We start from the raw sequence: 19,030 nt of genomic DNA, 5'->3' as shown, positions 1-19,030 counted from the left end.
TAAAAAACTCGAAGCACTTTTAAAAGATATTGCAAGCGGCAAAATCGTCATACCGTTGTAACAAAAATTTTGATGACGAAAAAAAAACGCAGCAAGACAAGTCCTCATATACAATTCAAAGAATTTTCATCAACTAAACAAAAATGCTAGACCTAGAAAGGAATATGGAAGGATTGAGAAAACTATTTGGAAACAAATCCCGTCAGAAACACGAAAAAACGGTATAAAACAAACTAAAAAAAACACAGCAGGCCAAGTCCTGACATAAAATTCGAAGACTTTTTATCAACTAAACAAAAAACTAGACCTAGAATGTAATAAGATAGAATTGGGAAAACCATTTAGAAATAAATCCCATCGAAAAACGAAAAAACTGTAAAAAAACAAAGTAAAAAAACGCAGCAGGACAAGTCATGACATACAATTCAAAGAATTTTCATTGACTAAACAAAAAAAGAGACTAAGTATGGATTATGAATGAATTGGGAAAACCTTTTAAGAAATAATACATTAAAAATTAAACTGTAAAAAAAAACAAAGTCAAAATGCGACAAAATAGATCACATAATATAGGCGACAAAATAGATCACATAAATAAAACCGGTGATAGGAAAAAAGAAATGAATGATAGTTCCTAGAAAATATTTAAAAATAAGTGAACAAAATACTATTAGCGAGAAAGTGAGATTTTGTTCAAACATTTTCTGAAACTGCTTTAAAATTAGAGCAAAAAAATTTCACGCCAGCAAGTCAATCGCTTTTTCGAAAGCGACTTTTAGAAAGACTCCCGCAAAAAGATTCGGATCAGAAAATTGACTACCCCAACTAACAAAGGGAACCTCCTAATCGATAATGCTAATCAATTAGAAACAATATTAGGTAATATCAAGATTAGAAAAAAATCAAGGAAAACCTAGCTTACAACCAAAACTGATAAAGAATCTTACAATGACGAATTGCGGCTCCAAAATAACTACTGGCAACAAAATTTCAACCCTTCTAGTTCCCATTCAATAGCCACAAATCAATTTACAAAATAGGCGACAAAATAGATCACATAAATAAAACCGGTGATAGGAAAAAAGAAATGAATGATAGTTCCTAGAAAATATTTCGACAGAACATTTAAACAAAAAAATCCACAAAATATTGAAATTCCATTTCCAATAAAGCTTTTGGCAAATAGTTTTTTCTGCTTTGTTTAGGCAAATACATACCCCAAACAAGAAGAACTATAACGAGAAGCTTAAGATGATCAAAAGTAATCAAAAAACTTATATATAATTCTTTACAAAATAATTCTGGACTGTTGACTGAGTTGAGATGACTAGGTTAGTCAATTTTCTGAAAAGAAGGTTTGGTGTTTCGGATACCTTATACACTGCCTCGCGCTCTCTGAATTGGAATTTTTATTACAAAATTCAGTGAAACTAGAATTCCGAATTCGGTATCTCGATGTGATGATGATGAGATTATTCAATTTCTTGAATTGCAATTTAACATGACGAAATTGAATCCCCTACTAATAATAATTACTGAGTATTTGTATTGAACAAAAAAGAACAAAAAAGAACAATTGAATTTGGATTCAATAGAAAGTGGCCTCAAGTTTTTCCTGTCATTCTATTCAAACTTCACTGGTTGATTTGCTTATCAGTTCTTGTTTTAGTCGAGGAGCAAAATCTCTCAACAGGGCAAAATGACAAAAAAATAGCTCAAAGTATCAACTTGAAATCTAATTTTTAGATTTAAAACTGAAAAAGGCCACACGTAATCAAAAAGTTCCACATAAATCACAAAATTATATTCACACACTTTCTTGCTCTCTTAGAATACTGTATACACAAAAACTTCTCTCTCTCTCACTCTCTTCTCTCTCTCTCTCTCTTTCTCTGTCTCTCTCTCTCTCTCTCTCTCTCTCTCTCTCTCTCTCTCTCTCTCTCTCTCTCTCTCTCTCTCTCTCTCTCTCTCTCTCTCTCTTGCTCGGTCTCCCCTTTTCTCTCTTATTTTTTATTGGACCTCATGCAAAAATTGGTTGAAATAATCTGAAACCCTTTATTCGAAGGTAGTCTTCATGGGAAAGTGAAAATTTTGATAACCTCAACACTTAGAAAAAAACAAAAGTCACTCAAATGAAATTTTGTTTCTGTCGTTATTTGCAAATTTTTTGCTTTCCGCAACACACTTGCCTCATTATAGCATATTGAACGATCTATATTTTTAGCCATCTTAAGCGCCACATTTTTCTACGACTTAATTAATATTATTCGTAACAGAGCTTTATATATTTAAATGTTGGAGCATGACAACTGGACGAAATCTGAGTGGCTGAAATTTTATTGATCAAATTTCTAAGAACATGGTAACATTGGAAGCACTATTTCGCAAGCAACAAAATTATCGAATACGAGCAGCCTCTGTTAAAATTTCTAGCCAGCTCTAGTCACATCGAAATTATGAAAAACAAACTTACAAATTAAATAATTCGTTTGTTAGTGGCAAAAGATTTGATAAAGCCGTTCGCATTTTTCATTTAGCTCTTTAATATTTCCTACCTTTTTTGAATTTTAATTAAAGCTACATGTCACAAATTTTCCCATAAAATCGAACGTTTTAAACTGCACATTTTTCCGACAAACCATTCATCTTTAAACAAATCGCTGCATCGGGAACAATTTCTATTTCAAAAAAACGAAATAGGCATGCTGAATGGTGGTCTACATTATTCGCCAAATGGAGTCAGAGGTTTAGTTAAGAATTTTCATGATGTACTGAAAAAATTCTGATCGATCTTCACTTTAGCTCAAATTTATTTTATTTTCAAAACAATTAATTTAATTTTCCGTTTTTTATCAGTCAAATAACATCTTCTCGATTCCTTTTCTGGATGCTGATAACCGAACTCATTTCAAAGTCGGCGTTTGTTCTTTGTTTTTTTTTTCAGCGTCAAGAGACCCTTTCTGAGCTAGTTTTCTTTTTCTTGTTGTTTTCCTTTTAATATCTGCGTCATCATACCAAGCTCATTTTAGAGTCGGCGGAGTTCTCGGATAATATTTTCTTACTTTGGTTTATCAATTTGGGTATGCTAGATGCAGCACTAACAATTTCACCTCGGAGTACCAGGAAAAAAAGAAAAAAAACAACGATGATTTGCGGCGCCTTCGTATCCAGACGTGTTTTGAAACACATGTTGTTTGTTTATCAAATTGTCATGCATTCACCAGACTTCCGTGCCCTCAGGTCTGATTCATTAGAGATCATCTATGAACTATTATGGATCTTTGCCCGAATCAGACCTTCAATGGTTAAGAGAAGGAAGTGAAAAATCAGACGGTATCAAAGAAAATCAGTGACATTAGAAGTATATCCCGGTACAGACCAAATATTCAGATCCGTTAAACTTAAAAAAGCATATGAAAACGTTCGCCCTGTTGTTAATTTAAGCAAAGTTATAGCTGACTAATTTTTGCATCATTAAACAGCTGCTTCATAAATTTTATCCTAAATTTGCTTTCCCATAACTGTCATAATAAGATGGAGAAAATTATTTGTTATTTCTAACAGAAACGTCTGTTTTGAAATTCGCGAAGTCCAATTGCCCACAAAATTTATTCCAATTCTTTCTTTGGTTTCGTGATCAATTAGAGACCAGGAATATGTTGCGTTTGGCAAATTCTAGATCTTCAGGATGAATTTGGATCAGGTGAAAGTTATTACTAAGTTTTGATAAAGTAAAAGTTATGGTAGATTTTTGAAAAGATATAGAGTACAGGTTTTGAACACTCATTCGCAATGTTCGGTACCCTTGCTAGTTCTGGTATCAGGAAAAAAACAGTTTTCCATGAAATTTTTCACCCACATTCTGTTTTTCTCTGCAGGTAGAAAAAATTGCTACACCGTAGCAGCCTTGTACTCCTCTCAGAACGCTCGGATAGCTATTTTTTCGACCTAATTTTTCAATTTTTTGCAATCCCGCAGTTTTGCTGAATTGTTATTTTATTTTTTTTTCGTTTAATGGCTTATTACGCTTTTTTAACAGCTGATTAAAACGCACCTCGTTTTATCTTCGCTAAAGCGTTCATTGAAAACTGTAAATCTGTCTAGGGTGCTTTGCGTATCCCAAATTTTACTTATCTTTACAACCCTGCAAATCGGGCAAGCTATGTCATCAATACATCCTTGGTGCACAATTCATTAGAGACTATCTATGCACTTTCAAGGACCTTCGCCCGGAACAGAACTTCCATGGTTAAAATAAGGAAGTGACAAATCAAAAAACTTCAAAGAACAGCAGTCGAAATTGAATACCAAAGCTATATAAAACTGAGATCTGATTAATTTATCTCAAACGCTTGTATACTTTATTATCTAAAATAAGCAGAAATGATTTCCAGAGTAATTCCAATGTAGTCAATGTGACAGACCTCAACATGGGACGTTTTGTTCATCATGCTTCCAGCTCATAATGACAAATCATGCTTCGAGCTAGACAAACACCTGAAACTCTGGAGCTTGAGATGAATCTCCAAATTGTTTACTTAGATATCAAAAATCTATACACCAGCGTCCCCGTCTCGGAAGCCAATGAAGTTGCTCTACGATGTCTTTACTCCAGTGACACCCCCTACGATATTGAAAAATCAACACATGAGCTCCTACTCAAACTGGCTGTCACAAATGTTTGTTTTGAAAATAATGGTAATTTGTACTGTCACAGACTATTTGCTATGGGGGCTTCCCTGGCAGTTATCTTGGCCAACATTTTGATGAAGAAATTTGAAGAAAAACTTAGTGCCGAGGATTATATGAGTTCGGTAGAAACAGAAAATTCTAACAAAAGTGACACATCTCTCATAAAGAGTGGTTTGGAATAGCAGGGCTGAAGAGTGCAAAAACTAAGACAACTGGTATCACATAAAATGTCAAAAAATAAGTAAAGGCAATAAAAAAGGGGGTGTTGTTTGTAAATTCCTTGAATGCGAAAACTCATCAACTGATAACCAAACTAGAATACAAAATCTATTTTAACGATACGCAGTTGACATTTTTTGTACAGTTGAACAAACCCCAATAAATTGCGGCAACTAAGGAAAATTTGCTGAAAATTCTGTTTTCATAATAGAAAAAATGAATGAAGAACTAGCGCCCTGGATATGGCAGACTACGTTGATGAAGAAGGAAAAATCTCTTTTAAGTGCTATGAAAAGCAAACAAACACTTGAGAAATTCTAAGTTTCCGTAGCTCTTTTACGAAGTCCTAAAAATCAACAAAAATATGCGGCGAAAAAACCAAAATCCGGTAAATCGGTAGTCAAGCATTGATAATCAGACAATTGGAAAACTTCAAAATGACTCTAAGAAGACCGCAAAAACAACAGCATAAACCAAGTCAAACTATAAGGTAAAACAGAAGAACATACCACCATTTTTCTTACAGCATAGAGTCCATTAAACTTTCGACAACGATGGCACAAAAGATAATGCAGTTTACGGTGATCTACACAACACTGAAACTTATAACCTTATTACCATCTTTAAACTCTGGTTTTGAACACCATCTAAAATTGCGCGTGCTATACGAAATAATATGTAGTGGATACAATTCCACCTATGTCTGGCAATCTTGCAGACACATAAACATCAGGACGGCAGAGCATCAGAAAAGGAAACACCAGTATGTCATCAGGTAAGCAAATGTTGTGGCACATCACGGCCGTTCAAGTGGTGTATAATTGATCAATGCAATGTGCCACAAAAACTCATGTTTCACAAAAACTCATGTTTCTCTCAAAAAATATAGCAAAAAGGAAGCCATTGCTGGACACGCGCGATGAGTACCGAAGCCAGGAGTTGATATTGAATAACTAATCAACAGTTGTCAATTGTTGCCTTTTTCGAAAATTTCATTTTAGCGAATCTCAACATTAAAATGTTCCAAGGTGTTACCGAAACGGCAGAAAGTCACTGAGACCTTTAAAAATCTTTGTTCAAAGAATTTGGATAAAAAGTTTAACAAATAATTGGAGAACGAAATTTCAGACATTTCAGTTTTAACGATAAACAAATTTCAAGAACCTCTTATTTTGCTGTTTTATTTGAATTGAATTTATTTTAATTGTACTTAGATTAACTTTAAGTTGCTTTTCATCTGATGATGCTAGATATAGCAAAAAAATTTTTACATTAAATCATATGAATGACTTAGTTTTCAACAACTTGTTATGTAGTTTGGCATGTTATAATTGCTCGGAAAAAGCTGCAATTTGATTCAGTACTTTCAAATGAGAATATTTTTTTCTGTAAAAATGTGACGACAAAAAATTTTTGGTTGTAATTTTAGAAAACGATGAAAATTTAGTTTTGGAAATTTTTCAACTCGGCAAATATTTAAATTTTTGTACACCGTAAAATTTTATCTCTTAACAGTAAGCACAATGTAATTGTTAGGCTTAATCAAATTCAATTGGCATTAATTAAATTGTTGAAAAGGTTTATTACATTAAAATTTCTTTCTTATTTTGAGATAATTTAATTCTGGTATTGGTTTATTATATTTCGCAATTACATTTCGTTCTAAAACAAAGAAAAGTGTAACGAAAATCAAGAGAAAGAATGCGGTGAAGAAATGAGTTCACGAATTTTTTAATCGCTTTATGTGAACACTTCTGAAACTAAGCTTTTAATTTAGCGAACTGAAAATGTTTTCAGTGACCACGATAAAAAACGATCAAAAATCAGGGTTTTCTTTGGTTTTAGCAGAAAATTAATATTAAAGGAGTACTTGTTAGACTTACCAGTAAATTGATGAGATGTACTGAAATAGTTAAGGGTATAGAACCGTCTGAGGGTGAAATTAGAGTGGCAATTTAAAATTTAGGGGAACAGTGGGATTATAAAGTCGCTGATTAAAGTGGGGGAAAGGCTTTAAAACTGCCTGACACTTACCTGGTCAATTCTGGCGCACAAGTGTCAGGAAAATAGTCAGAAAGTGGGGCAGAGAGGGCTTTAATGAAGTGCTAGTAGCCTGCTACCCTAATACTAATACCTCACCACTACCTCAAACAAAGTCCACCACTAAAAGCACCCAATTTAGTAAGGGCTGAGGAACGGCTGAGAGTTGAATTCATGGAAAACACGATTGAGATTGTGGGGACGGGGTGAGGGTGGGGGGGGGGGGGGGGGTTGGGGTTGATAGTGGTGGTGGTGTTGGTGGTGAAGATCTAGGAAAGGAGGAGGAGGAGGTAGGTTGAGGAAAAGTGGGCCGTGTAAGAATCGGTCTAATGTTACCTAACATTTGACTAGTAATATATAGTGGGTAGAGAGAGACAAAAGCGATTGAAAGCCCTGGGGAGTGAGGGAAAGGAAACGCTTGTTTAGTAATCTTTTCCACTAATTATATAGCCAGCCTGCAAGCCAGTTAGCTAGCTAGCTAAGTCACTCCTTTGCCTTTCACACGCACCACGCACCACAAGCATATGCGCACACAAAATGCTCATACTTAACCCTAGCGCACCTCATTTTGTGTGACCCCCCCCCCCCCCCTCACCCACCCATTACTCCTTGGCTTTACCTCTGCCAGCCCGATAACCCGACCTTGTGCGTGTAAGCATGTATGTATGTATGTATTAATTTATGAGTTGGTGTTCCACTTATCAGATTTGCCTTCAAATTTCATCCAAAATTCACCTCTTTTAATGGCAGTGATCATCATTCATCAAAACCAACCCCCACCCCCCATTTCTTCTCCTAACCCTGGCACTTCCCTCTCAGCCAGCCCCCAATCTCGCGACCCTATCGAAACTCCACAACTCAGCTAAAAGCAGGCATAATCACATAATACCTAAAAGGGTAGCTTTGCCATTCACTTATCACCCCTAGCCGGCCGAATTTGACTAGTTCTTTGTTAAGTAGAACAAACGCAGACTCAATTATTTCAGACAAGCGTAACTAAATGCTTATTTGATAATAACAGAACAAAGCCTCTGATTTCTTGATAGGCCCACGGGGTTTAAAGATATAGGAACAGGATATTTCGACACCTACTCAAAGCAAAAATACCCTCAACCCCAACCCAAATAACCCCTGAAGTTGACGAATCAACCACATCTACTTAAAATTACCCATGAACTTAAACAAAATATCTTATAAAACATCTTTAAAAATTACGCTCAAAGTTTTAAATTTCAAACTAAAAATGTGGCAATCACCTAAATTTCTTGATCGCAAATTTATATGAAAAAATGAATTTAAAAAAACTTAAGTTTTTATGAACAAATAAATGCCGGTTGTCCTCGTAAACAATGGAATGAATCTTATGAAACCTAAATTTTTATATAAGAGAAGAGACATTTTTGACTTAACTTTATGATGCACGGAAAAAAAGCAGAAGTGTATTTTTTTTCCACTCACCGAAAATATCTTTAATTGTATGACTGTTTGTCTGACATTTGCAATTTTTTGTTGGTGGATAAACGAAAAAATAAAGCAAAAATGAATAACCAGAGGACATTAACGTAGTTTTTCCTTTCAAAATGAGATACTTCTTCCACTAATTTCCACAGTCTGCAAGAATAATTTATTCTCTCAGTTGTATTTCTTTAAATAACCCAAAAATATTGCAGCTTTTATATAGACTATAAAATGAAAACACTCCAAACTGGTTATGTCTTATAATCAATTTATACCCTGTCCAGAATTTGCTTTTTCTCAAATGCCGAGGAAAAATCACCGAGCTTATATTGTTCCTCCGCTCTCTCATTAATAATTTTTTCACGCTCCTTTATCCCACATATTTTGTCCGCTCTCAATTTAAAAGCTAACTTAACTCATGTTTGTCCAGGCCTGCGGCGATTCACACGATACGGGATATAACTCTTATAACCTATTTTATACCGTCTGAGAAAATCATTCTAGTTAGAACCGACTAAGTTATAACAGGTTGCAAGCTAAGGGAGGGAGGGAGAGAGGGGGATGGGGATGGGGGATTTTATGTCATGGACGAAAAAATGATAAACTTGAGACAGTCGACAAAAAAGTTGTTTTCTCGAATACATGATCGATGATTCCATACGTTTAATCGCTCACCGAAGCTAATGCAAAAATCAGATTTTGATGAACAAAATAAAAGTAATAAAGTTTTGATAGAAAAACTTTTTATTTTTAAAAGCTGTTCATAAATTACGCAATTAAATTGGTAAAATTAGCTTTGTCGCCATTAAACAATTCTAAACAAAAATCTTGCAACGTTTTTAAGCAAGGTTTGATTCGAAGCAGTATTTGGTTAACAATTAAAGCATTGATTATAAATTTAATGGCTTTCGTTGAGTTTTTTAAACAAAATATCACAAAAATTTACCGCAAGTTCTTTATGTTGCTTTCGACCAAAAACACACCTTAGGCTAATTGAGCAGTGTTCAATTTGATCACGAAGAGAACCTCCCCCTGTGTTTCCCTAATGCGCTCTAATTCCCCCATTTTTCATCCCATTGTTGCGGTATGTGATGAAATTTGGAAAGATCAATTTGGGCTGGAAGGGCTTGTTTGGCTTGCAAATTAGAAAACATTTCTTTGGGGAAATGAATGAAAAATTGGGGAAGAAAAGAGTGCAATTAGATGGGAATAAAGTTAAATTAAGAAAACAAGGCATTATAATTTTCAGCTATTAGGTTCAATGAAAATATTTATACGCAAACCGCTTCCCAAAAAACACTGTGCGTCATTTAATTTTGCTTTTTTTTCAGCAACAATGATTTTCTCAAATTTGATCAACAAAAATCCAATTGAGCAAAATAGTGAGTTTGATTTAACATTGAATTGATGAGGAAAACGAAGTCAGCTAACTAACCATTGATTGATAGCGTTCGAAAAATTTGGAATCACTGTAAAAGCTTTTCTGAATGAATCAATTATGCGGCAGAATTAATTTTTCTGCAAAAAAGCTTCTCAATTATTGATGACTCAATTTTTTTCTGACCTGATAAATAGTTAGCTTGTGACAATCGCAAAAAACTTGAGCAGAGCCTTTATCAGCAACATGATGGTAGTTTTTGTCTTCAAAGTTGGTATTGATTTTGCTTCTGCTAATGAAATCCAATGAAACTTCCCACCAGATCATTTACACATATGTTTTTAAAAGGATCCCTAAACCCAACAGTCGGGACTATTTGCTTTATTTGTTTAAGTAAAATGTAAAACTGTAGAAACATATAGAGACTTGTCTGCATTAAGAAAGACTTGTACATATTTCTTCAAGGCAAGATAGAGTAAAATTTTTATACAAGCCACTTTAGTTCTATTATTTGACGCAAGAATATTGTAAAGAACAGGATTGTAGAACCTTCTTAAATGACATAGCAGCAATTAATCAGAGGTTGTTCCCCTTTTCAAAATTTTTTCAATGAAAAAGCAAAAGTTTCAAACTTAAAGAAAATATCCTCTCAAGTAAATCAAATTCCTACAATTATTATAACGTCTCAAATAACTCAACTTAATAAGACAAAAATATGGGAATTTTTTTTCTCGTTTTTTGATTTCTTATCCATCGTTTCTCAATGATATCTGAAGCACTGACTAGTAAAAGGCAGCAATTTCTATATATCGCAACATCAATTCTGTATATTGATTTTAAAAATCATTCTCAATGCTAGAACATTTCCAAAGCATATTCTTAAAACCACAAGACAAAACGTGAGTTCGCTGTGTGGAAAAATTTCCTGAATTGCTGTAAACAAAACAAATGAAATGCCAGTTGCTCAAAAACTCAGGGATAAAACATAATTTAGTGGTTTTTGTGAACGTTATTTTTTCTAAAAGCGGTTATCAACGGCTATAGAAACAAAAACAACTAATTTTTTTGTTTGCGTTGTGTTAGAAATTCGATTAAAATGAAAGCTTTGAAGCTAATAACAAATATAGTTAGAAAGTCGAACTTTTTTTGGATAGCAGAAAAATAAATTGAAGTTACTCAATTGATCTGAATGAATCTTCAAGATATGGTGCTTAGAATCAATAATCAGTTCGAACCGATGAATCTAGATAGCTATTATTAGACTAACATTATTTGATGTAATGTCTTCTCACCATGTATTGAGTGATTATGATCCCTCTTGAAATGTGAACGGTTTGATAGAAAAGTGTCAATAAATACCATTGATAGCACTCCTTGCGTTTGAGTTCTAGAAGATCTTCGAAAACAAAACATATTTGGTAAACTACATTCTCCCCTTTATAAATCATGCTGCTAAGATTAGAAGAAATTTTTCCTGATCTTTCTCATTGATAATGGGTATAAAAACAGGTGAGTTTTGAGTTTTTTGCCATTTGCAAAATGAAATCACCGTCTTGAATTAATAATCAGATCTACCCGGAAAATATTGAAATTCCACTGTAAAATGTCATTTTGATAATCGCTCACTTTTGAGAATTATTTTTTAAAAACAGTTAAAAACGCTTTTTTTCATCTAAAAAATTCATAGATAGCCCTAGAATTTAAAGACCAGCAAAATAGTAACTCTAAAAATGATAAACTAAGGCAAATATTTGTAGTTCTAATTTATAATTAGTCTTTTTTTTAATCAATATTGTTTTTCCGGCTCTTACTACAACATCTCAACACACAGTGAAGCTGCTTTGATACAAAGGAGACCTCTAACTCTATAGCAAAAAATGTATAGCAAAAATGCTGACAAATAGACTCCTTATAATACTACTGTGGTAGAGGAACAAACCAATGAACCTTCACCACTCGCCAATGGGTCAAACAAGGATGAGATGGAAAACCATAAGATGATTAAGGATTCGTTTGAGATGGAAATTGTTGACATCAAGGACTACAGGAACAACGAGTGGTGAAATCTGGCAATGACTCTAGAGGCAACGACCTTCGAACCGATAGGATATGACGGTTTGGGAGGACAGGGCATAGTAGATGGAAGGAAAGCTCAACATCTTTTTCCAGGGATATTTCAGTCTGTGAAGACAACGACTTCGGTGACTCCGGTGGCATAGCTGATGCTGAAGAAATACGCTGCTCGATGAGACGCCGAACTTGGTAACTTAAGTAGTGTAGCTGCTGCTCGAGGATCCCAATGATTCGCGCAACCTCTTCATCAGAGGACTGCAGCTGCTCACATGAGTATAAGAAGTATGGAAATCGGTGTCATAGACTCTCTTCAACGCCTTAATCCTCAATGAACTCCCAATGTGGTATGAAATGTTCATTAAGCAGGAAAATCGCAACCCGGCCAAAAACTTCACAGAGTTGAGAAAAAGATTGAAAAATGTCCATTAGCGCACATCACAGAGGGACTAAGGACAAGAATGCTTAGAGGCCCTGATAATAAAGCTTGACTTCAAGCAGGGATCCAGGCAAAGAAACTGATTGGTGCAGGGATCAATGGTCTCATTGCCATGAACTGCAGTTGGAAGGAGTCTGCGCAATGCAGCAAGTGTGGTGGAAAGGTTTACTTAAATAAAGCATGCACGGAACAAAGAGAAAGAGACCAACATGAAGTAATGGCAATGGGTCCTACTTGGCTGAACCAGAAGAACACTGTGGGTTACACTGAGGGTAACAATGGATACCTCGTGTTCATACCAAACCCCCCCAAAGTGATGGCAGTTCGAGTCCACATACGTACAAACCTAGATGCTTTCCAAGAATTTGTGTCCGAGTTGTGAGTTGTGAGTTGTAAGCAGCGGCTTTGTAAAGAGCAGCGAACCTTTCAAACCAAGGACAATTCTATCACGAAGGGCAATTCTATTACGAATGTTTCATGTGCGCTAGACAGTTGTTCTAAGCTCCTTTTAGTCTTAAGATGCATAAAAGGAGAAAATAGCTCAACTTTCAAGATAGGCAACAGCTGCTTCAAAGTCAAATTGGGAACTCGTGTAAAATCAATTTTTGACAATAATTTGTGTTACTTGCCATGAAGCGTTTTGGAAATCAAGATGAATTCAAACAGCGTGAAACTTGCCAGTGCATGGAAATGACACACATGATTGGGCCATTTGGATTAAGTGGACATAGCGACGATTGCATCAGAGACAGTGTGCAGAAACTCATGCTGAAGTGATGCTGGAGAGATGCTCATAGACGTTATGGAAAGAAAGCGAGTACCTTGTGTACATACCAAGTGTACATACCAACTTGTGGACGGCAGTTCGAGATTCGCCAACAAGGAGTCTGAATTGAAGCCTTTGCTAGAGGGATCCTGACATACAGATAAAATACTCCTGACAAAACCACTGATTTACAGAGACAATAAAGAAACCAGAGACACCAGGCACATCGTTTGCATTAAAATAGGAGTGGTGGAACAAAAAATAGTATGCATACTAAACATAAAACACGGAGACAAGAGGCGTCGGATGTTTTGGATGTCTCAAAAGTAGCCATATAGGAAAGAACTACTGAAACGATTGGCAGTCACAGAAACTCATTATTCGCTGGCAAAGAGGGACGTTGAAAACTTCTCACCTGCAGCGAAAGCTGGCTTCATTCAGGATACACAGGAGCAAGCGGGCAGAGCTGAGCCTAGACGAGGCACAAAAAGCACGGAATGTTCTGCTTTTTTGGAAGAAGTCAAGGTTCATCTTGCTGTGCTTGAGAGGTACCATATGGAACCCAAGACCGTCTATGAAACCAAGCAAGCCAAGGATAGAACCATTGGCACCAGGCAATGAAGGACGACGTCAACTCTCTCCAAAACAGTGACACTTGACACCCAGTGATACGAATTGCTGACGAGGATGTCATTCCAGTCAAACGGATCTACAAACTGAAATTGGGACCAAGGGTCAAATTGACAAACACAAATCAGGATATCTGTCAAAAGGTTTCAAACAGGGGGAAAGAGCTCACCAACTTACAATTTCTGCTTCCACCTACAAGCCAGAGACATTTGGGATTGTATTTTGAATATGAGCAAAACAAGGCTAAGTGATGAACCAGTTTAATGTCAAGACGGTTTTCCTGCAATCACCAAAAGAGGAACTGTTGTTTCTTGAAATATCACATCAGTTTTTGAAACATGGATCTCATAGAAGGATGTTCTACTATATGTTGATTAGTCAAATCAGTTCATGGTTCGAAACAGGCTGCTAACAAAAAGAACCAGAAGTTGACTAGTATCAAAAGAGACAGGGTTTCACAAGAAGCAGTAGCAACCCTTACTCGTGGACAAAAATGGAGACAAATGATTAAAATTTCATCGTGGTATGGGTGGACAATATCATTGTAGCATCAAAAAAGCAAGAAAGTAATTGTCGATGAAACATTCTCCAGAAGCAACCTTTCACCTGGAAAACAGATCAAGACTAAACCGGTTTCTAGGGCTTAGAATTGGACAAGTAGAGGGCAAATTAAAAGTCCATTAATAGAGTTATAGAGAGAAAATTCGTCAGCAGTTTCAAATGGATTAATGCCAACTGACAAGAACTGCCACTGACTTCAATTTGACTTTCCATGCATCAAAAAACTGTGACGAAGCAGTTGATCAGATAAACTAGAGAAACTTGACTGAATCACTTCTTTATCTGGCCAATCAGACGTCATGCTCATAGCCAATTTTCGATCCACAAACATGAGTGCACCTACAAATTAACGCTAGCTAGCGTCAAACGACATTTGCGGTTCAAAAAATTTAAAACTTACTTTCTAAACTTAGTAAGTGCAAGTGATGCAGACTGATCTTATAATTGAATGACCTGCTACCCCTTCAGGCTCAACAGATCTGATGCAGCACTCAGCTGATTTGTTATGAGAAATGTCATGGTTGTTTTCTTTTCATCAGAAGCAGATTACCATGACATGGCAGCAGTTGTTCCGGATGCACTCTAACAGAAGTAACTGAAACAACGCCTAGTGCATCTTGCTAAAGGGTGTTGGACTACTATTGGAAGTGCAACAGACTACAGTAATTGGAGATGACAAAACGGTTGTTTCTAGTTTCTAACTGTAGCCAAACCTAGTCATGCACAAAAGGGCACGCACATCCCGACAAAGTTTGACATCATCCGGGAAAAGACAGAGGATGGATTTAATTCAAGACATTGTTTTCCCACTTTCAAAACAACAAAATGGCAGAAGACATCTTCACGAAAGTTTACCCGTGTTGAGGGTGGAGCATTCAGAAGATAAATTATCGGAAAACCCAAGTCTGAGTGGCGGTATAGAAATTAGCAAACAAGCGCTTTTTTTTTGTGAGAATCGTTGTCAGAAAGTTTAGAATCATCAGTTTTCCTCCGACGAAGGCGAAATGATTGAGGTCACTCAATTTATAAGTACGAATCTTCAAGAAATGGTGCTTAGCTTCAGTAGACAGTTCAAAATGGTGAGCCCAGATAGCCAATTTTAGATGAGAAGATGATAGTTTTCTGATTTACATTTTTGTCAGCATGAATTGAATGTTTAAATGACCTCCGGAAGTGAAGACGAACTCTTAAAAAAATGTAAATGAATACCATTTATGAGTCTACTTGCAAATATTTTTTTGTAATTTGCTAAAGCAAACCATGTTTGTTTACCTTTACGATCTCATTATAAGTCATGGTACTATGATTGAAATTCAACCTCTATTTTTCTCATTAATAACAGGTTTATATAGTTCTGAATTTTTAGCTTTTGACAACTCCAAATTTAAGTCACAGTCTTGGTCTAAGAATTCGATCTCTCCTGTAAAACATCGAAACCCTTCTCAAAATATCATTCTGTTGAGCTCTTGTTTTTGAGAATTTAAATTTTTACGAAATTCAAAAGCATCTAGTTTCTGCGCGCGCTTATTACGAAAAAAATACTTAATGTTTTATCTATAAATAATCCTATAGAGCTATGTGTATGAGGTTAAAGTTTTTTTGCTTATTTTTTTATAGAACAAATTCAAAGGTTGTCGAATTTTGCAAAAACCACTGAAAGATTAGTTTTTTAAGAAAAATGTGTATCCTAACACTAGTGAGGATTGGTATTTAAAAATTATCAACACCACTTCTTCTATTCTGCAATTTCTTCTGGAAAAAAGATGAAACAGCTGTTGTTCATTATGAATTAACTTGTTTCACTTCAATTTTGTTCGGTTTTGAAAGAAAAATTGAAATTGTTGCTCTCAAGCAGCCGAATATTCACGGCCCATTTAGGCTCCGACTGTTCTAGCATAAATGAACACAAGAGTTTTTACACATACTAAAAGAAGGGAAACCTCAATATTAAACATGAGTTAAGGTTTTCGTTTCTTTTAACAAAACTGATGTCCCGTGTTGCTTTTTGGATTCAATCAACAATGAACAACCGATTTGTAGGCGTTGAAAAGAAAGTCAGAAAAAATTGTAAAAATTACAGCAATTTAGATTTCAAATTTTCTTTTTTTTCATCGGGGAGCGCTACAGTGAACGAAAGCACCACTGAATTTAAAACTTATTCATTAAATTGGAGTTTATAAATTTTACCTTGGAATAAAAGCAACCCGAGATTGGCTTGGATCTTAATCTTGCATTATCTTGCTAGAATCTGACAAAAACCTTCCAATTATATGCATGATCTTGCAGGACTAACATGTGTCTGAAAATAATCCCAAAAATTCGACGTCCAAATCTTGCAGAAGTTTGCATGATTGTGTCCGCACAGCATCCAATCAAGTCAAACATCATGCTAAACCTATGTGACGCAAAAGGTTGTCCTTAGAAATTTTTTTTTCATAACATGAATTTTTTCAATCAAATGAAATTTTTTTTCAAACAAAATTATAATCGAAATGTGTAGTTTTGTAAATCCTGAACCAGCAACAGTTTCTAAGCTGTGCTCAAGTTGAATTTGTAAATGTAACAATTTATAGTAACGGAACTTCAGTAGTTTGTTATTTGTCTTTTTATTTACATATTGTCTCCTAAAATACAGGATTTATAACTCGGACATTTTGTTCGCAAATTGAGTGATGACGCGCCATTAACAGCCAATTAGAGCAGAGCTCGACCGAGACAAACTTGCAAGAATCTTGCAAGGTATACGTCGTCCTGCAGGATCTTGCAAGGTTAACATCAAGTCTGAGCCAGGGTAAGGTAAATGAAATCAAGTTTGAGAAGTCCAAAGTCACCTTTTAAAAATCACACTGTTCGATGAATGAATAAAATGCGTTAATGGAGGGTTAACATGTTAAAAATTGATGGCCTTGATTTGGAGTCCATTAGAAAAAAATATACAGGTTTCTTTTCTAGGCTGAGTTCGAAAAACTGCCTTTCAAAAATTACTAAAATGGTTTTGTTCTTGTTCCAAGTGCACTGTGATGTAGAATTCGTGCGCTATTTTGTCTTCAAACATTTTTCTTCCTCTTCTTGTTTTTCCTCGTTTTTATTTCCTCTTAATTTGAATGCTTCAATATTTGTTTCCGGACGCAAATTTGTCTTTTTATCTATCAAAAACAATCAATATAGACGGCGACAGGCTGATAAAGAAGCCGTGATCAAACAAAATATCCTGCCAGGAAAAGCCAAAAGAGTAACAAGTATATTTTTTTCTTACCTTGGAAAACAGAACAACCTCAATTTTGAGAGATCTAAATTTCTCAGAGCAGACTGAATAATTTAACTATGAGTAGTGTTTGGATTTGAACAAACATGCTCAATTCACCAGATTGTCTTTTTGTGCGGCCAAGCAAGTCACGCTTAGTATAACTACAGGGATAATTTTGATAAAGAAGTCTAGGAAAAATGGCGGTTTTTAAAAATTATAATAGCAGGTTTAATTTTGAGCCAATGAAGCGTGTAGCTCAAAGACATTGGTTCGTTATTATGTATTATGGTTACCAAAGGGAGCTCATAATGCATTTTGACAAAAATTATTGGTTATGAATAACTTCAATAAATGGTAATAGTAATAAATGTGAAAGGAATAACTAAATAGCGTATAGCTGTGTACTGTTCAGTGTAGCTTTAACCGTTAAAGTGATATGAGTATTTTGTGACTTGATTGAAGGTAGAATTCTGTGTGATGACAGGTATATTGATCTATCGACCATTTCCACGCATACGCAGTCATATTGTGGTCACGTGTGGGTATACGTAAACAGTGAGGGCTATAAACCCAATATTGGGCTAGAAGAGATTAAATGTATTTGTGTGAAAATAAGCACGGCGTTATAGGGTGCAATCACTTTTTATTACTGCAATAAGCCTGCAACTCTAGACGGTACTTTGTGATCAAAGAGTAAATTAATGGTCCCACAGGTGAACAAAGAAAGCATTTCTCAAATCAGAAAGCCAACTCAAAATCACATTCAAATATTGGAGAAATGACGGTATGCTCTTTTTAAAAATTCACCTATTGAGGTAATGGCTTGAAATGTTTTGATGTGACACTTAAATGACGAATGCAGACTAAAAGCCTCTTAATTTCCTCAAAATTGATCTTTTTCAGAAGCAACCGTCTCATTTATCAATGCTTCAAACATCGATTTTGTGTCACTCGAGCGACACAAACAAAAAGGAAAAATGAGAGACTTTGATTGTTACTTTTCTTGTGCAGCAAATATGAAGCAAAATATACAGCAAAAATATTCACAGGGCAGCTTCATTTAATAAGAACAAGGAGAACAGGTGGAATTAACTGGTTGTTTATTACAGACAAATAGCCCAAAACAACCTCAGAATTATATTTGCCCAATTTGGACAAATATTAAGCATAAAGTTCAACAAGGAGGCTCGCTACTGTGCGTTTGCACATGAAGTTCCGACCCGAGCTCATCTACATTTTTGACTAATTTGTCAACCAAATGAAGAGATAATCAAAAATAGAAGTTTGAGTTGAAAACATCTTTACATAACCAAACTACTAATTGAATTACATAATGTCATGCCTCATTACAGCGCCCCCAAGATCTGCCATTAAAGAGACTGCGAGGAAAAAATAAACAATAAAATCTCCAAAAACTAAAATTTCACAGAAAAAACTGGATATCTAAATTTAAAAGCACCTGATAACAACGTCAAAATGCAATCAGATAAAACCTTAGCTGCACAAAGGTACTTTTTTAACTACACGGCA

General features: G+C 35.3%; 1 protein-coding gene across 3 annotated transcripts in view; it reads right to left on the bottom strand.

Annotated features, from left to right (window-relative positions):
- Positions 1 to 18,022, bottom strand: part of LOC142339027 (calsyntenin-1-like) — a 113,592-nt gene extending 95,570 nt beyond the window's left edge. The window contains exon 1 of one of the 3 annotated variants that reach the window (XM_075388649.1): positions 17,510 to 18,022. The gene's annotated coding sequence lies outside the window, so the exon portion shown is untranslated. Of the gene's footprint in view, positions 1 to 6,794; positions 7,136 to 17,509 lie in introns of those variants that run through there. The other 2 variants (XM_075388648.1, XM_075388650.1) reach the window with 2 other exon arrangements.
- Between the last annotated feature and the right edge of the window lie 1,008 nt (positions 18,023 to 19,030).

The sequence above is a fragment of the Convolutriloba macropyga genome, chromosome 5, assembly GCF_964194025.1.
Source record: "Convolutriloba macropyga chromosome 5, txConMacr16.3, whole genome shotgun sequence".
Lineage (NCBI taxonomy): Eukaryota > Metazoa > Xenacoelomorpha > Acoela > Convolutidae > Convolutriloba > Convolutriloba macropyga.
The sequence above is the reverse complement of the archived record's forward strand: the minus strand, read 5'-3'. Positions and strand labels throughout refer to the sequence as shown.